Source organism: Crassostrea angulata, chromosome 4, assembly GCF_025612915.1.
Source record: "Crassostrea angulata isolate pt1a10 chromosome 4, ASM2561291v2, whole genome shotgun sequence".
NCBI lineage: Eukaryota > Metazoa > Mollusca > Bivalvia > Ostreida > Ostreidae > Magallana > Magallana angulata.
Genome location: NC_069114.1, coordinates 5,216,333 through 5,227,169, shown reverse-complemented (window position 1 = coordinate 5,227,169; position 10,837 = coordinate 5,216,333). Strand labels below are relative to the sequence as shown.

The following is a 10,837-nucleotide window of genomic DNA, read 5'->3' as shown; positions in this document are numbered from 1 at the left end:
AGACGACGATGGCACTGTATGTACTTTAACAAAACTAATATATTGTGGTTGAGAAAGTACAAGATACAGAAGACTTTCACACGTCCCATGCACTATTGTTCACAATAACTTTTTTGACCTTGTGATCAAGCGGTTTTTAACACACATGTTACAGTTTTGAACAATCGTATGTGCGTTATCACGTTTTCAATTCTAATTCATGTTATTTGGGTCAAATAGTCTAACGGATGACACTATGATTTTCTCTTAAATGAAATATAAAAATGTTCTTTTTAAAAAATTGCTGAAATTACGCAGGGAAATAATAAAAAAAATTGATTGATACCGTACTAGATGACACAACACCTTTGATAAAAGAGCTGTTATGATGACAAGTGTTCATAACATACATTTTAATTGTAAATTTCATTTCTTAATGCCTTATTACTAAAGACGTTAAACGAATATCATTTATTTCAATGTACTCGATTCGAAGCAAATGAAGCTTTGTATCTCGCCTTTTATTTCAAAATTATTGGTCTCTTATACCTACATTTTTGCTATATCATATTCCCCATTTTACTACATTTGTTGTATTTGAAATGAAATCACTACCACGTTAACACGTTTGAAAATTGGTAATGGTCCTCAATATATTGAAAAAAGTGAAAAGCTGTCAATGTGACAGCAAACCGGGTTTTCTTTTATGTGAACTTTATCCATTATTCATGTCAACCCTGAATTGATAAACACTACCTACTGTGAAATGGAGTACCAATATGCAATATTTTGCCAAAAAATGACTAAGTTCAAAAGGTGGTATTTTTTTATTATAAAGTATCAGAAATTAAATTCCTAGTAATATACACATCTCTATTATATGTACAATCGATCTGCAAAAGAACAACTTCCTATCTTGAAAACTGTAAGAGGAGTTATCCGCACCATGAGGGTACCCCCTTGGCGGCAGCTACCCGCCAACCTGCCCGCCATTTTCACCATTTTAATAACCGGATTTTCCGTTGGAAAACCCGGTTAAAAATGGAGATATGCTGATTGCGTTTTCCAATAAATGGCTATTCATTTCTAACAACCCTATCAAATTTTAATTTTATTTGAATCACAAGCTTAAAATCATTTAAGGCTTTTGGGGTACCAAGCTCATATAAAAAATACATATTGATTTTGAGATTTCTCTTTTGAAAATGATAAAGAATTATTCTTAAGTACACATGCTGCCTTTAAATGACTTTAATGCGATATTTAACCGTAAAATCGCAGAAGGATATCTCATACATCACGGTGGCCCGTAATAACATTGATGTTCTTAATTTTGTTCAAAACACCATCCCTAAAATTTGAGGTCGCAGAATGGTGTTAAGTGTTGTAAACTCATACTTCTTCAAAAAATCAATTTCTAATTTTTTCGGACCTCACCGCTTTAGATCAAAGATTATCGCATTTGTTAAAATGCTATCTTGAAAACATAAATGATTGTAACTTTCAAAAGGTGGCAATAAGCTCTTCAGCTAATAGTTTAAATGACTAAACTGTAAACTATCTGTTAGAAAGATATTATGAAACAACATTGACAACCTGATAACAAAGATTTTTTTGATCGGACTCATCTGAATGTACGTTGCTTTCATATTCATGTACAAATTTTGCAGAAGGACACCGATCCAGCAAATTTCATTGTTTTGTAGCAAGAAATAACAGAGCTGACGTTTCAAACACAATGTATCTGATAGTTTTAAATGTGCCAGCTAGTAAAGTATTTGCTCGTCTTGTTTTGTACAATGGTTTACAAATAATTGCCACCCGGCACCACGTGTGCCGACGGATGAGGACCTGACACTTGAATCGGTCTTTCGGGCACATTAAGGAGATATCCTAGGGTCTGTCCCTCATCAGGTGTCCAACCCAGGTTTTTGTTTAAAATTGTATATACCGATCGGTATAAGAACTGAAGATAATGTTTTATATATTATCAAGTAATACAACATGTTCATACGTGGCTCTGTGAGTCCAAAGCTGTATGCTTTTAACAAATTCAAGAGATAATATTCTCTAATGTGCGAGCTAGTAGAGTATTTGCTCGTCTTGTTGTGTCTTATGTTTTTCTGTGGATCAGAGGTGTTTCTCTTGTACCGGATGATTTCACCCTTGATAAATCCTTTGAATGTAGCATTCGGGTACGCACTGCTGCGATGAAGGCACAGAAAAATTTCGGTGGGTTTTAGAAAGGTTTCAAATTCTAAGACTCCTAGCTATTTAGATATATGGCCTTTAAGTATGTTTGTGTCAAAAAACACAGCTTCATTTAATATGTGAATATTGTAACTTTAAGTTTAGTGAATTTGAGGTATTTATGCTCAAAGTTCGCAAGTTTAAATAACTGCATTATTTCAGTGTCTGTGGCCTTCATCGCATCGAACCCGTCGTCCTTATTCTTAAAGTGAGCTACACTACTTTTGATGATATTCTCAAGAATATCAAAGAGGCGGGGTCACTTACTTCGGGGGAGGGAACAGCCCCCATGCTGGCACCTGATATTTGTTTATAGAGGTGGCCATCTTTAAATTTAAATTCTTCCTTCTCGAGCAGAATGTTCAATAATTAAGCTTAATATTCGACCTGTGGGATTTTTATTGTAACCTCATTTTGTTTTAGTTTTGTGAGTGCTTTTGCATTAGATTGGCTGTCATATTGGTGTACAAGGAAGTTACGTCATAAGTAATAAGCCAGGTATATTGGCACATTCTCACAAAAGAACAAGAATGTAAGCCCATTTTCTCAGAATTACCGATTGTGTCTTACAAACGTAATAAAAATATTGGGTATACTCTCACCTTCTCAATAATTAAACAATAACTAATATATACTATATACATGGACAGACAGTTATGCAAAATAACTTCTGATGAGGCGGATTTGCAGCATTAAAATTTTTAAAAACGGAATACCTATATTATAAACCGATTCCTTTTTGAAAACCATTTATTACTCATTTACCTCGTATCACACCGCCGAAACAATAAATTAGTGTAGAGTCAAGTGAAGGGAGGTACATGGCTGATGGGAGCCACCTTTTTGAAAACGTAAGATTCAACTGAGAAATGATTTTGTCTGGGTGTGTGAACTAATATTAATGTCAAAACTAAGAGTCACAGGGCGACAGTGTTAAACTCTCCTTTAATAAAAATATTTGCATAAAAGAAAAAGTGTGTTAAAATGACAAGTATTGGAAAGGTAACGTATGATCTAAAATATATTTTTTTTGTTTTAAAAATATGTCTACAAAATTACGATCACTTTTACTTCAGAACACTAAATATAACAAATGCGCCAGTATTAAGTGTTTGTGTCTAATTTTCTAAGGAACAAACACCGCAAACAAATTCTCTTCCGTCAACATAAGGAGGGCACTTCAGGGAGCCACATACTGCCTCCACCATATAGAACAGGTATCCGTTGTTGTTAGTTTGACTTCCTTGTAAGCTCTCTGGGTCACTATCAACACACTTATATGTTGTTCCAGCATTATGACCATGGTACCCTGCCATTAGGTAGCCGTGGTATTCCAACTTCCATCCGTTATCACAAGTTTTTCTTCCTAAAATATTTTAAGTGGCACAAAAATAAGCTTGCTCAAAAATTTTATTATGCGTGTAACTTAACACCAAATAAAATGACATTTTTCCAAAAGTATATATGATATTTTATTAATGTATTGACGAAGTGTTATCAATTATCAAAATAATACACTCTTAAGCGTACCCGGAAACATCTTGACAACAGATCTGGTGCGAACCAAACATACAGCACAAGTAACGTCGTGTTCACATACACATTGTGCCACTTGCCGAACAATCCACTTGTTTCATATTCTGTCTTGAGTTGATATTTGAAGATGACCACATTCTGAAGTGTCAGTTAATAAAAAAAAATTGTGAAGCAACATTGACAACTTTATAACAAAAATTGTTTGATCGGATCAATCTGAATAAACGTTGCTTTCCATTTTATTGTAAACTTTTAGCAGCAAGGCGTTGATTCCCGAACAATTCTTGGTTTAGCCACATGAAATATATAAACTGATAACAATACAAACGCAATGTGAAACACACACGTCAGCCTTATTTTTAAATTCATATGACATTGTTAACCAGAAAGGACACTCTGTCTCGCGTGAGACACAATTCAAGGATATGTTTAATTGTGTTTGGGTGTAAATTAATGTTACTGTCAAAAGTAGGTGTCACAAGGCGGCATGTTGAAACTCTCCCTTAGTCAAAAATATTTGCATATAAAACAAAAACGTTTATTACACTGACAAGTATTATCACAGTAGATATATATGCTTTTATTTAGTATACCATACGCCTGTACATTGAACATATGATTTCAATTGATACTTTTCCTCTAATTTGATCAACCCTTAATTTTAGAAAGAGAACGTGTAATAAACATTGAACTATTTTGTCTTAAAGATATGTACACCAATTCCCAATAACGTTTACATAAGAACACCGAATAAAACAAATGCAGCAGTATAAATTATTTGTTTTTATTTCTCTAGTGAACAAACAGCGCAGACAAATTCTCTACCCTCAACATAGGGTGGGCACTTCAGGGAGCCACGTCTTGCCTCCACCATATAGAACAAGTAACCGTGATTGTCAGTATGGCCGCCTTGTAAGGTCCCTGGGTCACTATCGACGCACGTATATGTTGTTCCCGCAATATGATTATGGTGTCCTGCCATGAGGTAGCCGTGGTATTCCAACTTCCATCCGTTATCACACGTTTTTCTACCTAAAATATTTTAAGTGGCACAAAAATAAACTTGCTCAAAAATTTTGCGTTTAACTTAACACAAAATAAGATAACGTTTTCCTGATTTTTTTTAATGCAAAGACGACGTGTTATCAATTAATAAATAATACACTCTTGAGCGTACCTGGAAACATCTTTACAACAGATCTGCTGCGAACCAAACATACAGCACAAGGAACGTCGTGTTCATTTACACTATGCCACTTGCCAAACAATCCATGTGTTTCGTAGTCCGCTCCAGAGACTATGCTTTGTATCCATCTGTTCCATCTCTGTAGTTTCCCCATTCTGGATTCCTCGGTAAACAAAGAGCGTCAACTGCTGCCCCAGTATTTGTATAATGTGATCCTCCAACATATCCTATAAAACATTTACGTTTAGATTTCTTTATACTTAATATCCTTTTGATATGAATACAATGCAAACATTTTTGTGGGTAAGATAACTTGCAAAAAGGATTAAACAAATATTTAATTAAAAAAAAACACCACATGGCTCTGAAGGATAGATTATGATAGAATTTGTGAAATATTTCAAAGGACGGTTATGAATTGTTTTTTGTATCGTATAAACCTCTGATCCTGCTGCTGTTTTTTACTTTAAGAAACTACATCAATGACATAATTTATAAGACAGTGTCTTTTGAATATTAGAATTCATTTGTTTTTTAAATGATTCTACAAAATATAACGTAATAATTGGGATGTTTTTATTTGTGAACACATCCTTCATGAATTAAAACTGATTTAATGATTTACAATTGACGTTGAAGAAAGACATTGCAGCTAATTAGAAAAAAATGTTTAATAACAAAAGTAATTAAAAGTTTGTAAATATAATCATGTCAAACATATTGAAGTAAAAAGGGAAACATTTAGCTAGAATATTCTTGTTTTGCCACATGTGACTTTTACTGAAGCATGGTTCCTTATAATAGCAAAAATATTTAATATATTTATTATAGACATTTAGTGTATTAGAAAAAATATCTACTCATGCGCTTGACAACTTAAACTATGAGTAAATATCATCATTAAAAAAAATAAATATGATTAAGAAAATATTAAATTCTACGTTTATACTAAATACAAAGTCAGCTTAAAGACACATTAAAAATCACTAGTTTTTTTTTTTTTTTTTATTAAAGTTGCTTGATTTAAATACAGTAACTTTTTTTTATCAAATCTACATATCAAAGATTACCTGACAGAACTAGTTTCGCACTTTTAGGACAGCTCTTTTTACCCCACCTTGTGTAAATAGCGCTTCCATTTGATGTGCCTGGAAACGAATTAAGGTTATATAAATGGATATGAAATTACAATTTAAAAAAAAGACACTATGGCATTAATATTATTCGGCATACTTTGGATGCTTCTCAGCTTTGTCTCAACATTTCTTTCAAATGCCCTCATGGATTTTTCGATGACGTCAGTAAAACTTTTGAACTCCCTCTTTAATGTCTCTACTTGGTACGCTCCTAGAGCAGACGATAGTTGCCCTGTCAGATAACCCTGTAACATGTCCTTACAACTTCCGTTTTTTTCCTCAGATTGTACGACAGCAAGAAACAGTAGAAACAGCATGAATTCCATCATCTGTGATACAGTACCTGCAACGTTATTGTTTACAAGATAAACGATAGGATAGGATTCACGCACGATAGCATAGCATTAACGCACGATAGAACAGCATACACGCACGAAAGGATAGGATTAACGCACGATAGAACAGTATACACGCACGATATGATAGGATTGATACACGATAGGAAAGGATAAACGATGTTCATGATAAACGTATGATCGCTTTAAACGATATTTACGAACAAACTGATAATGGCAGAATTTGAGAGAGAACACGTACAAATAAAGATTTACGTGGAATTTCTTTTTAGTAACAATTGCCGAGTTGTTAATCATCGCTGCATCATTTATAGAATGTATAAAAATGACCAGTTAATTTTTTTCAACTAAAATCATGAGCTTTAATGATCAATAAATTTTCTGTATTGTTAAAATTAATTTCATTACCGAACACCCTAGCCGATTGCCGCGAATATTTCAGCCCGAGATTAAATCACTCGGAAAATAGCGGGTTTAATTATATAAATCCAACTCTTGTATAAAGTAAATATAAAATCTATCATAAGTACATTTCTTTCTGTATAAGAAAATGATGCATAAAAAACGAATTTGTTACGGCAGAGATGTGCGGTTATGGATCGACCCTCTCGTAGATAAAACAAAGTTGACTTGGTTTTGACTGATGAATTTTAATGTAGAACAAAAATACGGGTATTCCCGCCGCAGAGTCACAAACAGTACCAAACTTCACCGTGAAACTGTAAACAATTACACAAAATTCAATATACATGTACTTGTATTGAAAATTAATATTAGAATAAGCAAATGATCTTTACACAAAATATAAATGTATTTACCTCCTTGTGCCTTATTTTTCTTATTTTCGCAATATATGAGGGTTTTCCTGACTTTGCTGCACCATGTGCTTACCGCCAAATAAACAGAATAACGTAACAAGATATAAAATTACCTCACTTGACAAAAGAGTTCTACCTATGGTAGCCTGTACGGGTGTAACAAAATTATTACAGTCAAGTTAAATAAATATCTACGCAGATACATTCTGCGTATGATTTGTTAACATTGTTTTCATTACCACACACCCTAGCTGATTGCCGAGAACATTTCAGCCTGAAATCAAATATCACACGGAAAAAAACGGGTTCAAAATACAACTCGGGTTTTAATTAAATATGAATTATATCATAAATGGTTTTCTTTCTGTAAAATATGATGCATCAAAATTATATTGCATAAAAGTTAATGTTTACGCAGGTATACACTCTGCGTACGATTTAATATAATCGATATAAAGGTAAATATGTTACCTTGTTCATAGGAACTTTTTTTCATTTTCAATGTTAACAGATATGATTTACATATGATATTGAATAATTTTGATCTAAAAAATTTACAAATTAGTATCCTGACGGAATGTTGGATAGGATTTTACAATTCTTGTTCGATAAATATTCGTATACTGTGCACCGAACGAGTTGCAACTTAGTAATAAATTTACTTGCTTATGAAAAGGCACGAAACGATTAACACGATAGGATAAACGGAAGAATAGTTGAAATTAAACGATAAACCTGATAGGATAAACGCACGATAGGATAGGATTAACGCACGATAGAACAGCATACACGCATGATAGGATAGAATTAACACACGATAGAACAGTATACACGCACGATACGATAGGATTGATACACGATACGATAGGATAGGATTATGAAAAATAACGTTGCGGGTACTGTACATAGACAAACTGTTAACAATTTAAATCTTAAAATGATTGATGAAATAATGACTTTAACATTTTCCAAGAATTATCCGATTTTAAAATTTTTTGCTTTATTGTTTATATTAATAACGTGGATTATTCCCTTATCGTATACGTACCGCAGAGAAGCAATGTCCAACGTACATGGTAGTTCAAAATATTATTTAAGATGTCACGAGAACACTGGATCCTTTACATCCTTATATACACACATCACATTGATTTTACACGTTATGTCAGATTGTCTTTCACACAATGCACGTCAAAATCACATTAACGTCATATTTGATACAAGGGTAACTTGTTATAAATTCAAGTTCATTTGTCTTCGAAAGTGTTTATTAATATTCTTCTTTTTGAAATAAAAAAACTACTCTGAGTAGGCAAAATGTACGTCATTAAAAATATTGTTTTGTAAAGAAATGAAAGATGAATGTCTATTAAATGTAGGTGCATCAATATTAAGGTAAATAAGATTCACTCTTAAATGTATATAAACTTTACGGAAGCTTAAAGTTTATGGGTATGGTCCACTAATGCAATTTCCATAGGCGGTAATATTAACATTACGGTTCACAGCTCCGACCCTAATTTTTGTTCAGCAACGAGGGAACTCTTGAATAAGATGTCATCAAATTGTCTCTCTCCTGTTGAAATTTCGTGGTGTGAAGTCTGATTTGTTTTCCATCAAAATGCATCTGCATTGAAAAACTATGAAAATGAAAGTAAATGTATGTAACTTCACAGTTTTGGAAAGGGTGTACATCAAACAAATTTCAATTCCTTCCTTTGAATAATAATTCAATTTTGACACTTCCTTAAAAAATGAAAATCCTCTTTTCTTACATGTGTCTAGCATTCTGATTTAAAATGTCCTAATAAATGCTTATACACTCTTCAATTATAGAAACTACTTTGCCTAAGGGTATTTCTTTGTTGTCCTACCGATTCTAAAAATAGTTACGTGATTTTAAACCGTCTTAATTAATCAGTATATCATTTCACTTTTTTTTTCTTCTTTTCTTAAAATCTTAGGGGCAATTTTTTTTTAATCGTCTATTCGATTGAAATAAACGGACAAAACCAAAAGCAAGTGATCTTTTTTATATGATAAATAGGGCAAAATAATGATAAAATTTGTCATGTGATTCATATGAAAGCAGCTCAAATTTGAAATGCATACCTAATGCATTGGCAAACTTTTTGACAACATCGGAAATAGATAACTGATTTGAATTAACATTAATCATTCATTCACCAGATATAAATATTACAAGTTTAACTTAGTTTGTCGATAATATTGCCCAAAAAAGAATCATTATTATATCTAATAATGCTGACTTATAATGCTTAAAGGATGTATTTTATGTACCTGTCACAAATAGCAGTCAATTCTTATTTTTTCATACGTAAATTGAGCAGTTCACAATTTACTTATGTCATTGATTTGTTTTTTAACCAAATATCTTGACTTCTTTATGAACTATGTGCAGCAGCGCTGTATTGCAATGACAATTTCTAACCCAATGATGCATCTAAACAGCAAGGGGTCTCAAGATGCCGAATGAGCTGGACTATAAGCTAAAATAATTTTTTTGAAGCCAGAAAAAGGCTTAAAACGTTAACCTAAAATGAGTTATAGTTTTTTACTATTTATCAATCATTATTCTGAAATTCTAGTGTTGTTTAAATTCATGTTTTTGATATAAATTGATACATGTTTTGCTTCTAAAATATTTTTTCGGAATTAATTATCTGACGTTTTGTCGGAACACTAAAAGAAAATTCTCAGCCATACCAGGTACAGTGACTCGTTTATTATTATTTAATTTCGTAGTTCCGGCAAATTCAGTTCCGGCGTTCTTTTTCGCTCGTCATCAAAAATATCAGTCCTTCCATTTCTATTTCGCTGATGCTATTTGTAAACCATTGTCCTAGACACGTGTGGGTCATCTCCAGCAGGATCTAATTTTTTCCGTCTTTAAACTTTTAAAAAATGACATTCAAATTAATGTTAAGTCATATGGATTATCGTACATTTTATGCAATTAAACAATACATTTACTTATGATAAAGAAAAACGAGTACACAATTGAAAAAAAATTAATTTAAAAAATGCTCTTTGAAGCATATCATATCATAATAATTAAGCTGTACTTTTTTATGGTGCATGTAAAAAAATCTAAATGTGTACACATTTTTTCGAAAATACATGTATGTTAAATTTAATCTGAAATGTTCGCTTGAAATATGCAAAATGTCCGCTTACAATCAAATTTGTCTGCTAACAATAATGGGAACAACCCTTGAACATGATCATTAAATGGATTTTAACAAAAACCATTACAGATATATATCAATCCTCCTGCAAATCCACACTACTAGTGTGTGGTGTGTTATAAAAACAAATATTGATCTGGTTGTTAATGATAGCTTAAATGAAAAATCAATAATAAAACATGTGTGACATTAACACGCAATATATTACTGTGGTCTTTTTTTGAATGGGCTAGCTAGTGGTAAACATGCTTAACACAATTTTTTCACAGCAAGGCATGGTAGATGATATTAGAATATTTTAGATCTAATGAAATTACTTAGCTGAAATCAATTACAACCAACATAAAGACCTCTTCGTGCACCGTGC

The 10,837-nt window shown here is 32.5% G+C and overlaps 1 pseudogene; it reads right to left on the bottom strand.

Annotated features, from left to right (window-relative positions):
* Nucleotides 1-3,347: 3,347 nt before the first annotated feature.
* Nucleotides 3,348-6,419, bottom strand: LOC128181065 (short-chain collagen C4-like; annotated as a pseudogene).
* Nucleotides 6,420-10,837: the final 4,418 nt, after the last annotated feature.